The 12986-nt window shown below is 41.6% G+C and overlaps 1 protein-coding gene across 1 annotated transcript in view; it reads right to left on the bottom strand.

Annotated features, from left to right (window-relative positions):
- The window catches only part of ABTB2 (ankyrin repeat and BTB domain containing 2), a 138401-nt gene that overhangs the window by 26597 nt on the left and 98818 nt on the right, over nt 1–12986 (bottom strand). The window lies entirely within an intron of this gene.

The following is a 12986-nucleotide window of genomic DNA, read 5'->3' as shown; positions in this document are numbered from 1 at the left end:
AATGGGTTGCCCAGGGAGGTTGTGGATGCTCCATCCCTGGCGGTGTTCAAGGCCAGGTTGGACAGAGCCTTGAGCCACATGGTTTAGGGCAAGGTGTCCCTGCCCATGGCAGGGGGGTTGGAACTAGATGATCTTAAGGTCCTTTCCAACCCTTACGATTCTATGATTCTATGATTCTATGATTTACACCTTTTAAACTCAGGCACTTAAGGGAGGAGCCTAAATTAGTTATCTAGATTTTCTATGTACTCAGCAGAGCCTCTAGTACAGGATTCAAAGCTCCCTAGATATGGTGAGGACAGAGAGGTAGGCTAAAGCACCAGAATTAAATAGTCATATGGGGTGAACAGCTCAGGAGCAACGGAAGCTACCTTTTGTGGTAGATAAGCTATTTAGGCCACATCACAGCTTCCCTGCCACTTTCATGGTGGGAACACTATTGGCCAGGGAACCATGTGGATCCAGTCAAACCTTGGTGACTGTTACACTCAGCACTGAGCAGCGAGAGACTGTGGCCAGCCAACAGCTAATACCATTGAGTCTGCACCAGAAATAACACCTAACATGGAGAAATTTCCATTCTGTAAAGAATTCACATGTGCCAGGTTTATACATGACTTCTATGCACAAACAGACCTTGAATGTGGAAAACCTGGTTTGGGAGGAACGGGAAAGAAAGATTTGGTTTGTTCGTTCGTCTTTTTTAATCTCGACAGATTTTTCCAAAGGCTTTAAAACTCACAGCAAAACAGACTGCCCAGTTACCACCCTGTGCCGGAAGGAGAGCAGGCTTTGAACTGCAAAAATAAATGTCAAGGAAGATGTTTGCTTCTTACTGCTATCCTCATCCATCCAAACCCCACCCCTCACATTGCTGCTCAAGTTGGATAAATCTTTATTCTATCAGGAGTAACTATAATGAGTTCAATTTCTCCTTTTATCCAGCTATTTCCTTTCTTCATACTGTGGACACGCTCATGGGTACAACAGCTCTATCTTACTTTGCTCATGGACACCGTATAAGATAAGCAGTATTCTCACATGAGAAGAGAGATGCAGTTCAACTGAATGAAATGCCAACATTGGACCACATTGCACAAAGAAAATAAATGCAATTATTCCTTTTCTAGAAAACAAAGGCAATTGGCAGCCCTGTGGCCCTTAACCTGGGGAGCTCTCTGCCTCTAGGGAAAGACTGGTCATTTCACAGTCTGAAACACACTGGAGGAGGAGAAAGGGAGAAACCTTCATGGGAAATTAACTGGAGATGCTGCAAGCTAAGGAATTAATTTCTGTCTATTCATTTCTGCCTGTGCCATGTTCTGTACTGTGCGTTTTCCTCTGGACTTTGTGACATTTAGAAGCATTTGGCAGCTCATTAAATTCTGCACATGAAGTGATCCAGCCCTGGGAAACTGTCATACTCATAGCAGCAGCTCACCAGGGACTCACACTGTCTGTTCTCTATGAAGAAGAATGCCACCATTGCTTTGTTCAGTTCCTGGCCATGACGATGTCTTCAAGTGATGACCCATGTAAACTGGGAAAGTACACACAGCAGTGGAAAGTAAAACAGATGCTGCTCATCTACTATACACCTTGTAAAGAATCACAGCAATGGCTGATACCATCATGTGTTGGCAATATTTTATCCATAGGTTCTCTGACATTTTCTCCATTTAGAATCTGACAGCCACTCCTTTCCCAAGGGGATCAGGTTGGAGCTGGGTGAGATGTGCTTTGGGAAAGAATGGGCTTTACTGTGGGCTTTTCCCCCTCATTTGCAGTAAACCACGTTGTTTTCTTTAGACATAACCAAGAAGGATGCCAAGCAACACTTTGCAGAGAATATACAGCCAGTTGTAACTTTTTCCTGGACAATCTACTACAGTCATTTGATTAGAATGGCCGAAGACACGACCAGCATGTGGAGATCGTGCGTAGCAGTCCTTGAGAAGAAGCTGTGGGATCTCAGTGTTAACTCATGGGTACAAGTTACTTTTGGGGACATTCCCACTGGACACAAGAGGAAAATTTTTCACAATGGAATCTCCACGGGGAAAATGTGGATTCCCCAACACTGGATACTTTTAAGATTTGGCTGGACAGGGTGCTGGGCCATCTTGTCTAGACCGTGCTTTTGCCAAGAAAATGGACCAGATGATCCTTGAGATCCAACCTGGTATTCTATGATCTATGATTCATGCATCATAAAGAAACTAGTTCTCAAAGTGGGCTCTTCTGAGGATTTTTAAGAGCACTGGGGCCAAGACATTTTTGGCAGAGGAAAGTTAATTGTATGCAACAAGGAAAGAGCTCCAGAGCAGCTGCAAAATCATGTCATCCTTCCTCTACATTGAATGCTAGGACAATTCACTTGGAGCTTGACTTTCAGAGGTGAGGAAGACCTGCTATTTCAGATGAAAACAGTAGTAGGTCTTCCCAGAAGAAACAACCATACTACCAACGTCCTTCCTCCAGCATCCCCAGGAAGGTCCAGTGACAAGATTGTTGAAGAAAGGAGGAGATACTTTCCCTGCTGCCACCTTTCTTCTCCTCCTCTGCTATTTTTCATCACCTCCTGCTTTGCTACAGCAAAACAAAGAGAGAGCCAACAGTGACAGCAACACCAAGAAAGAAACATCTTGTTCTTCTAAACAAGGATCTCCTTCTTCTAAAGTAGGAAAGCAAATAGTGTCTTAATGGAAGCAGGTGAGAATGGCGACCTTCTCCTCCTTCTTGGCAGTCTGAGCAGCTCCTGACACACATGCACAGCCTCCACCCAGCCTGTCCCATAGTCTTTTTAAATGGTTTGACTGAACAGCTTTGTCTTTCCTTCATCTGTAACAACCGCTCTGTAAGCCTCTGCTAACATTTTAAACACATGCAAACTTCAGCATTGCAAAACATGTGTAAATATCAGCATACTTATGGTCAGAGTAGGGTAGACCATAACTCTCCCATATTTGATTCACTGAAACTATACAGGGGCTACATGCAGAGAAGAATCCCAAATATTTAGAGATCATTGAGGTTTTTTCAAGGGACTGAAAGAAGAAGAAGGGCTTTCAGTGCAGTGCAGTGAGCTAATGTTTGAACTTAATGCCAGAACCAAACTGTGGTTCAGTCCCATTTTACCCTAAAATGATAGAGCACAAAGTGACTAAGACAAAGCGAGTTAAGAACAGCTATAAAATGTTATAGCTCAGTCTTACCTGTTCTATCTTGTTGTTTTAAAGGAAAAAGCTTGGAAGTCAGACTGTGCATTTGCATGTAGAGAAGGGACTGATGTGACTAGCAGAGATGCTGGGAGTGATTGCCACATTGCTGAGTAAGCCAAGCAGGCTTCCTCAGAGCTTTTCAAGGCTCCTAGTTAGGAGTCCTGGGAGACCTACATGCAATGAGGCTAACTATATAGGGGAAAAATGGTGGGAATAAGAGTAATCTGCAACAAGAAAGTGAATTGTGTAGGAGGTTGGCTAGAAGAAGATGTGTTGTTTGAATGTTACACCAAGATGGAAAAAGCCCAAGTATAGCAACAAAGTCAGAAAGAAAACAGAGTGAAGACTCATGAATCGGAGAAAGGGAAAGACTCCAAGGCAAGACAGAGTATCCAAAACCTAAACCATGCCATGTTGATGTGGAAAACAGTGGCATATTTACAGTTTGGGTTCTCAAACACTAAACCCCTCTTCAAGCTGCAGGGGGGAAAAAAAAATCTGAGTATGTAATTATATGTGAACAAAGTAACAACAGAAATGATGATTTAGAAACAACACGAAATCTTTGCTCCAAAACATGACCAGCTTCAGTCTGTTGTCGTTCCTTTCTGATTCAAAATATTTTAGTGAATTTCAAAAACCTTCCCACACTTACAGAGAAAAGATAGGAATTACCATGCTGGATCCGATTCAAGGACCATCTCAACAAATGCCACGTCTCTGAAAGCAGACAGTCCCAGATCTTCACAGAAAAGGAAGAAGGAATTTAATCACAGCCAACTGGCCTTAAAAGAAAGTTTTCTCCTGAATTCCCTTGAATAAAATGACTGGCTCACATCTTAGAAGATAAGAGTTCTCAAATTTTAGTGGATCATTATCAAGGTACTAAGGTCTTGGCTTGGATATGCCATGACACTAACTTCCAGTTTAGCGAGTTATCCTTCAGACACTAATAGAATGAGAAACATCTGGATGATATTATATTTATAGGGATCCTTTCTCCATTGAATCTGCCTTCACAGTTTCCTCTGCTTAGAGAATATAAAATAGGAGACAAGAATAGTTTAAATCTAGAACTGGCAGCTAGTAACCACAGAGAGAAATACCACCCTTTCCACCCTTGTCTGCAAACCATACTTAGAAGGTGCAGCATCAGATAGGTTTTACTTCATGTTCACTGCAAATCAAAGTAAAAGCTAAATTCAAGCTCACTAAAACAACCCATGAAGTAATCATCAGGAACTCACTATGAGTCTTAAAAAAGGACCCTCAAGTCTGTGGTTTATTTATGACAATCACATTTTACAAACTTTGTTTTAACAACAGGGAAAAAGATTCCATTTTCAGGCTCAAAACAAGTACTTGTGCTGCTCTGGAATGTGCCATGTGTCTCATATAGAAACACATATTTGTAACATCTGTAGCTGTGGCAAAGGGAACTCTTGATTTCTAGACAGATGGAAAATAATTAAAACCAACTTTAATTGTATATAGTTGATGATAAGAGTCAGATATACATGATAGTTTTAACTACAACAATATGGTCATAGTTCTGTGGTCAAAGATGTGACTGACTTCCATCTGTCTCCCCAGATGCTCCCAGAGCTGTTTGATCCCTGATGGGTACTGTGAGTAGCCACCTCCACAGAGGAAACGCGGAGGAAGGGAAACCACTGATCGTGCTCTTGCTCCTCCCAATGCCCCGATGTCCTCCATAAGCTGAAAACTACTGCAAACAATCCAGGAGATGAAATACTCCTGCATGACTCTGGGTCTAACTGCAGTCTTGACCTCAGTTAATACACAGCTGTGTGTTTAAATCACTTCCAAGACCAGATGCAACTATGAGGACTGACTTGCTGTTACATCTGCTGAATGAGACACAGAAAAGAGTGCTTGCCAGTGACCTATGCCTGTCAGCTTGTACCACCAGACTTGCAGAGGTTCGTTATACAGATCTCCAAAGGACCTGGGTCTGAAATCTCGTCTCTGACCAGCCAAGAGCATCTTCACATCATCACTGAGATATGGGCTCTTCCCACCACAGAACAGTGGGTCTGGCCAGATTATTTGCATCAGATCTGTGAAGCCTTTCCCTGCTCCTGAAAAAAGGTGACTACTCTGGTTTGCAAGCCTTCCATTTTGTAAGCACAAATGCTTTAACGACAAGATCACAGAATGGTTTGGGTTGGAAAGGCCCTTAAAGCTCATCTAGTTCCAACCCCCTGGCATGGGCAGGGACACCTTCCACTAGACCAGGTTGCTCCAAGCCCCGTCCAGCCTGGCCTTGAACACTGCCAGGGATGGGGCAGCCACAGCTTCTCTGGGCACCCTGCACCCTGTGCCAGTGCCTCACCACCCTCAGAAACTGCATCTGCACACCCCTCAGAAACTGCTGTCTGTCATTTTTACTTTGGCAATTTACATTTCTAAAAGCCCAGATGTGCTCATGCTGACTTACAGAGCAGGTCACAAACTGCCTTAAGCTTTTGGCTGTTCTTCAAGATCAACTTACATGGAAAATCTCAAGAAGGCCTTTTGTATCCTTGTTGTAAATATTACTACTTTTTTCCTAAATTAGCATCATTGGCTAACAGAAAATAAGCAATGGCTGGCATGTTTTGTTCCATGTTTTGTTTCCCAGGACTCATCCCAAGGAGACAGACTGAGGAAACCTTGCCATGCTTGACAATTCCTGTTGCAAAGGAAAACACTGGTACATTCTGGAGCAGAACGTGAATACAAACTATGTGCATTAAAGAAATGAGCCTGTAGCAGCATGCTCTGTGATAGGCAGAGATAAACATGGGCAGAGAGCCAGAATGGATTGTCTGCTATTCTTGGATTAACCTTGATCCCGTGGGCGATAAAAACAAGAGGTAACTCCTATGGTTCATTCCAGCAGCTACGCGGGCAAACTAAAAATCCATTGCTATCTGCAAGCAGATTTATCTGGGGTCTGTGCAGTTCTTCACTATCCAGTGCTGAGACTCCTCCCATTATATTCATTACCAAAACTACTCAGAGGATTGAGATAACAGACCTCTTATGACTTCAATCTGATTTGCCAACATGCATATGTTAAAAACATATGCTGATTCTCCAGCCAAAACCAATGTGCCAGATTCAATCTTAGAACTGATGTTCAGGGCCCAGTTGTAAAATCCTGCAGGCAGAGCATTGCCTGAAGCGTCTGAGTTACAACTGTTGAACAAAGAGCCAGAAAGAGAAATATTTTGGTGCAGTGCTGGAATGCTGAAAATTGTTTAATTAATTATAACTGCAAAAGTTTGTTCAACTAAACAAAGAGAATCCTCACCAAAGCAAAGGGTTTTCACAGTAAATAGGGAAAAGTTTCCCACTCACCTTACAGCACAGGCTGAAACCTAATCAATATTTCAAAAGAGAAATTATAAAACACAAAATAGTAGTGTCTAGAAGCTAAAATTTCAAGGTTAAAAGAAGATACTTTCATTTCCAGGACTAAAAGTTGATGAAACTTCCATTTTTCTAATGGCTTGACTGATGTTATACTTCTGTGCCATGTCACGCTACTGTGAGCATGGTCTTCCTGTATCGTTGGTCTCACCTGGTGCTGATGTCAGTGTTTTCTTAGTGAAGGCCTAAGTAATCTTTTGGCTTTTCACATTCCTGCAGCCTGAAAAGTTCCAGAAACTAATTTAGCATGAAGGCATGAGGAACACACCAATATATGCAGATGAAAAGAACTGATTTTGGAGCTCTCTTGAGCACAGTAACGTAATGTGTGCCCTAAAATCCAGTACCCACTCCACCCAACAGTGTAATTATACAACCCAGGTTCTTGCTGCTATACTACAATCACAGAAGGTCTCACAAAACAGCTAAAATTAAAGAGTCCATTTTCTTGAATAGAAGGAAATCAAGCCTACAGGGTGTAGCATTTGTGAATGAATAGGCAGTAGCCTTCTCTCTACGCCAGTACCAAGTAAGACACTTAAGATTTGTCATTAATGAAAGATAAGGAAGAGGGGTAACATCACTGCTGGATGAAAGAGATATCAGTGTGGCATTTTTAAAGTTATCATTTTGCAAGACAACATCACTTTGACCTAAAGGCAAGCTGCTCAATGAACGTATTTCACCTGTACCTTCAAGATGCTTCTGTTTTGTTCCCCAGTTCTTGCCTTTAAATATTGAAGAGTTGCTGTGCAGGAATGAAGACAGAGGTCTGTTTCACCCAAAGATGTTTGGTACCAGTGGTGAATGAATGTGTTTCTGTTTTTTACTGGAAAGCATAATGAGTTATATATTTGCATTTTGCCTTAATCAAATAAATCGTGCCATGTAACTGTATAGATCTCCCAATTTCAAACTCTTTTTATGCTTCTGTCACTGTGATTTCTATGGTCATATCAATGAGCCTAAACAGCATGATGAATGGTAGACATAACTGCTTAACTATGGAATTCTGATAGGCAGACTTGGTTGGTCAGGCTCAAATTCTTTCAGTTTCCAAATATCCTACATTTAGAGCAATAATGCATTGAATTTCAACATTTAAAGCTGCAGTGCTTCTCAGACGCCACAAATTCCAGCTTTCAGCACTGTTACTTGGATCTGCTAGCACTGCTGCTGAGCAGCCTCTTGCTTTGACTGTTACAGTGTATGAACTTCATATAATAGTGTGTTATATATATAAAATATGTATACCTGCAGGACATTTTTCAGCAGATAACAGTTTGGTCTAGCCAAGAATAATGCAGACACATGTAAAGTTAAGCTAAGAAGATTTTGTCACCTTGGGTATTTGTAGCCTCCTCACATGTCTACTGAACTACAAGAACTATGTTGCTTTCTTTTAGAAAAAGGTTTATAGATCTAAGGCCAGAGTTGTAGAGTTCCTCTTATAATGAATTTATGTGCTGCAGACAATAGCCATAGCTGATAAAATACCATGAGCTTTGGCTAGCCTGATCTCTAGTCTTCCAAACACTGTCAGCTCATAAAGCTGACTCAAGTGCTCTCCCAGTATCTCTGGAAGGACAATGTTATCCACATATGCACTGCAAAATCTAGCAGGTAACTTCAACCACTCCTCAGAACACAGGTATTTCTACACCAGAAGTAGGGGGAGTCTCCACAAACAACAATCTTGCAAGCAAGAGATGCAAAGGCACTTACCTTCAAACCTTGACACCACTGTGCATGCAGTTGCCAAGACTACTAGCACAAACAGAAGGCAACTTGTCACATTACCAAAGCTTTACATCCCATCTACTCTGAACTACAGAGCTGCAGATTTTATGCTGAGTTTGCAAACGACTGAAGAAGACACTGACAATGTTTGTTTACACCCATGACATCTGCAGCACAGGCCAGGAGGCAGATAAAAAACCCAACTGTCATCCAACTCTCCATATCAAGGTTATCTGTTGCCCCATCTCTCTCTCTAAAAATGTGCACTTGAATTAATACATTAATTTAATCTTCTATTAATAGATCAGATAAACATTCTAATAGGGGGTAAGGGAATAGAGTTTTCTTATACACAGCTAAAACCCATTCTTGCAACAGGTCCAACCTGGTTCAATTTGACCATTGCAGAGGGTGATTACTACAGGAACACAGAGGAATTTCAAGCTCCAACAATTCACTCAGCTAATGATCAGCATGACAAAAATAATAAGTTTTGTTTCCAACACCAAATTACAAGGATATTTTTGCTTTTCAGCCCCATCACAATTCTGCTGCTAGAAAGCAGATCTAAAACCACAGAAGCATCGATGAATGATGTGTTAAAAGTGACAATTAAACATACATCAATTCTAACCCCAAGTGCAACATGCACAATTATTCTTTTTCAACTTGTTGAAAAATGTTATTCAAAATTTTCATCAGCTCTACACTTCATTACCTGTTGCTTGAATAAACCTTTCTATCAACACCCTGTGCTCTGCATTCCAAACACAAAGGAAGAGTAATCAGTGAAATATATACAAAACATGTGAAACAAGTATCTTTCTTCCCAGATTTTTTACCTCAAAAAAAAAAAAACCCTGAAGAAACAAAATTATTTGAGAAATAAACTAGTTTTTATTTGCCTTTCTTCACAGCAGGTACTTCTGGGTCCCAACTATGTGAAAAAGAAGTACATAGCCTACACTGGGGTGAATGCCGTTTCTACGTGTGCAGGCAGACTGAGCTTGGCCGCTTACCCTTAAGTGTACTTAGTGTCTCAACACAGTTTAACAGGCTAAAAGAGTTAATTAAACTATTGTAACTTCTTGTATAAGGAAGAATGGAATGCCCAGATGGAAAGTCATTTAAGGAACATATGTTTCTGTGATGTTCTAATGCACCAAGTCTTTGGAGAGATCCTTCTTGAAGAATCTGGCAGCCACAAGAGGGAACTGAGCGCTGACTTCCTGGCATTGGGCAGTGCTCCACAAAGGTAACTCCTAATCACACAGTCCGGATGCTGGAAGCAATGTAATTACAGCAAGATACGTATATAACACAGGTTATATTAGCATGAAATTATAACATGACTAATGTGCTCATACTCCTCTCAACTAGCTTAACTATCTTTTAGTACTGCATCATGGACAACTCATCCTTTCCTGCTGAGAAAGCCTACCAATACTGAAATACCTGTCTTAGAAGAACAACATAGTTCTCTTGAAGGATCTTTTGCATTTCTGAAGAGGTGAGGAATGGCTAAGTGAATTCCTTACAGTGGCAGAGAGTTTTCCAGCAAGCCTAGGATAAAAACTTCCAGCTTCTGTCTCCCCCCTCTCTTCTCCAGCCATTATGATATATGTTTTATTCCATGGAAGAACTTTGGGTACAAACTCTTCAGTGGAACTCAAGTTCCCTGTAACTAACTCCAGACTGAAACTACACCTTTCAGCAGCATCACTCCAGATTTACAATGATAAGCAGTAAACACAGCTTGGGCTCTTTCCTCTCTAAGCAAACATGTTAGACCAGCATGCATGGTATCAACAAAAGGTTGTTTAGCCCTAGAAGAATCCATGAGCCAGAGCTGAATAAGCTCAGACATGCAACTCATTTGAATAGGATTTGTCTTGCAGAGCAGACATGCTTTTTAAAACAGTTCAGCATTTACTGCAAAAACATGTGATGAAAACAGTGCAGTTAGCTTCATAAGTGACCACCAGGTCATGGCAGTACATTCACTCGTAAGTATAAGACAAGGAAGTGCAAATTGCCAGGGTCTCCTTCAAAAAGGAAACAAAGCAGAGACATACTGATCTAGGATTACCCCAGGGAAAGCTTAGTTTCTAATCTCCATAAGGTCAAAGAGAAAGAATGATTGTTGCTATTATCATAAATTATACCCAGAAACATTTACTCTTCAGTTGAGCTCAGCTTTGCTCTCTGTTAAAAAGATGTCAAGAACAGTAAGAGTGAAACCTCCACCAAGCTGCCAGCCCTGGCTGCTGCACAGCAACCGCTCAGATTGTACTTTTATTTGGTGTGGCCTTTGTTAAAGCACCAGCTAACTCCTTCCTCAGGAAACAGGCAAGTTCTGCAAGTGAAGGGCTGTAATTTAGTCCAATAGGAAACACTATTAACTTCAATTGGAAGTAGCAATTACTGAAAACGAAGCAACCTGTTGGCTTGTCACCATCATCGCTCTTGCAATATGCTCAGAACCTTCCGTCCACAGAGTTACTGCTCTTTACTTAGTTACAAGAGTATCATGATACTGTGTTTAAGGATCTATGCCTAGGAAAAATGGAGACAAGCTGATATTAAATGACAGCAAGCCAGCAAGAATCAAGTAGAGAAATTGAGACACTTGGTCAGTGCTCTACTATTTTCACTGTCCAAAAGGTGGAAAAAGAAGCTAGCAGACCTTGTCTTACCAATTCCTGTGTTTTTACAATGCCTTCTAGTAACACATGCTGTAACAGTTCTGTTTTAAGTTTCCCTGGATGATTTTTCCTTCATTTTTGATGCTAGCTTGCTGCTCAGTCTTCTCCTCTTGAAACAGCAAACAACAAACAATACACAGCACAGGGTGCCTGCAGGCACTGAAGATTCCTGTTGGGACCAGCCCTGGCAGCTAAGTTGCTAGGCTTTCATTTTCTTGCATCCTCTTTTTTATCTGAACAGATGGAATCTTAAGAGCAGAAGCCAAGAACTTCACATGGCCATCTTTACAGAAGTTACAGGAATTACTATAGCTGTAGTTTTAGTAATTGCAGGGTGGTAGCACACACACATACATGCACAATGGCTGTCATCTCTTCATTGCTAAACCAGACAGCCAAAGATCATCTATGTAGTTTTCAAACATGTTTACAAATAGGGACATTTACCAGAAATGGCTTATGTCAAAGCCAGTCTTTCTGGGGATTTCCAGCAAGCACTGATGTCTACTGTAAAGTACCTATGAAAGCAGAAAATAGTGTTCTTCAAACCCATGTTTTGTAACTGAGAGGACGAAGGCTGTCAAATGCCTTATTACTTCTCTAGCTAGGTGGTAAGGACCAACTGCTGCCTGCGGTCTATCTGCATAGCCAGTTCTAGGAACTGATACCTAACAATGATTGGGAAGTTACCAGGCTGACACACGTAAAACAACTTTAAGAGACAAATACTGTAATTAGAACCACAGACCAGCTGAGGTTGTAAGGCACCCCTGGAGATTGCTTAGTCCAAACCTCCTTGCTTAAAACCAGGGTCAGCTAGAACAGGTTGCTCAGGACCATGTGAAAGCGGTAATCTCTCAGGTGACCTGCCTCCGCTGTATCTTTGACATTGAAGACTTCTCAGACCATCCTTAACCATTGTCCATGGAAATCAGAGTAGAAGCAGCAGGAAGGTTTCTAGGCAGCCTGAGAGCCTGACTGTTTGGCACATGGCTTCACATACAGCAGTATATGCTCTTTTTAACCTGTAATTATCCCTGTGTGCCAAGGCTGGCATTGGAAGGCAGTTTCTTTACTCTCCATGCAGACTGCTCTGAGCTGTTCAATCCCATCTACAGTGAGATTCTTCTCCTTGATATTTTGCAGAGAATTTAAATAATCTCTGTTTGTACCACACCCCTGCTCCAATACAGAAAGATCAGAAGATACAGGCTACTTTGGAAACACTCCAACAACACTACAAATTGCTTACAGCCAGTAATAGGGAAGAAAGGCTGGTCTGTCCCAGGTGTGAGATAGCAGAGTTGAAAAGTAATTGAGCAGTGGTTGCTTATACAACAACATAAAAGACAGAGGTGGGGAAAAAAACTAGTTCAGAGTAGAGTGCATTGCCAGCTTCAGCAGTTACACTTGGATGGATTTGATCCTCAGGGTTTGCAATTAATTCCCTTCACTACTGCCAAGGTTATCCCTCACATTCCAATTTTGCAATCATGGAATCATAGAATGGTTTGGGTTGGAAAGGACCTTAAGATCATCTAGTTCCAACCCCCTGCCATGGGCAGGAATGCCTCACATTAGACCACGTCGCCCAAGGCTCTGTCCAACCTGGCCTTGAACACTGCCAGGGATGGAGCATTTACCACTTCTCTGGGCAACCTGTGCCAGTGCCTCACCACCCTCACAGTAAAGTTCTTCCTTATATCCAACCTGAACATCCTCTGTTTCAGTTTAAACCCATTGCCCCTTGTCCTACTGCTACATTCTTTGAACTATAAAAGAAATTAACAATTCAAAAAATGAAGAGACTTGAAAACACTTCAATAGATGATGCCAAGTAAAGGCAGGAGCATTACCAGGAGCCCAAATGTAACTATTGACT

The sequence above is a fragment of the Strigops habroptila genome, chromosome 4, assembly GCF_004027225.2.
Source record: "Strigops habroptila isolate Jane chromosome 4, bStrHab1.2.pri, whole genome shotgun sequence".
In the NCBI taxonomy this organism is placed as follows: Eukaryota; Metazoa; Chordata; class Aves; order Psittaciformes; family Psittacidae; genus Strigops; species Strigops habroptila.
The sequence above is the reverse complement of the archived record's forward strand: the minus strand, read 5'-3'. Positions and strand labels throughout refer to the sequence as shown.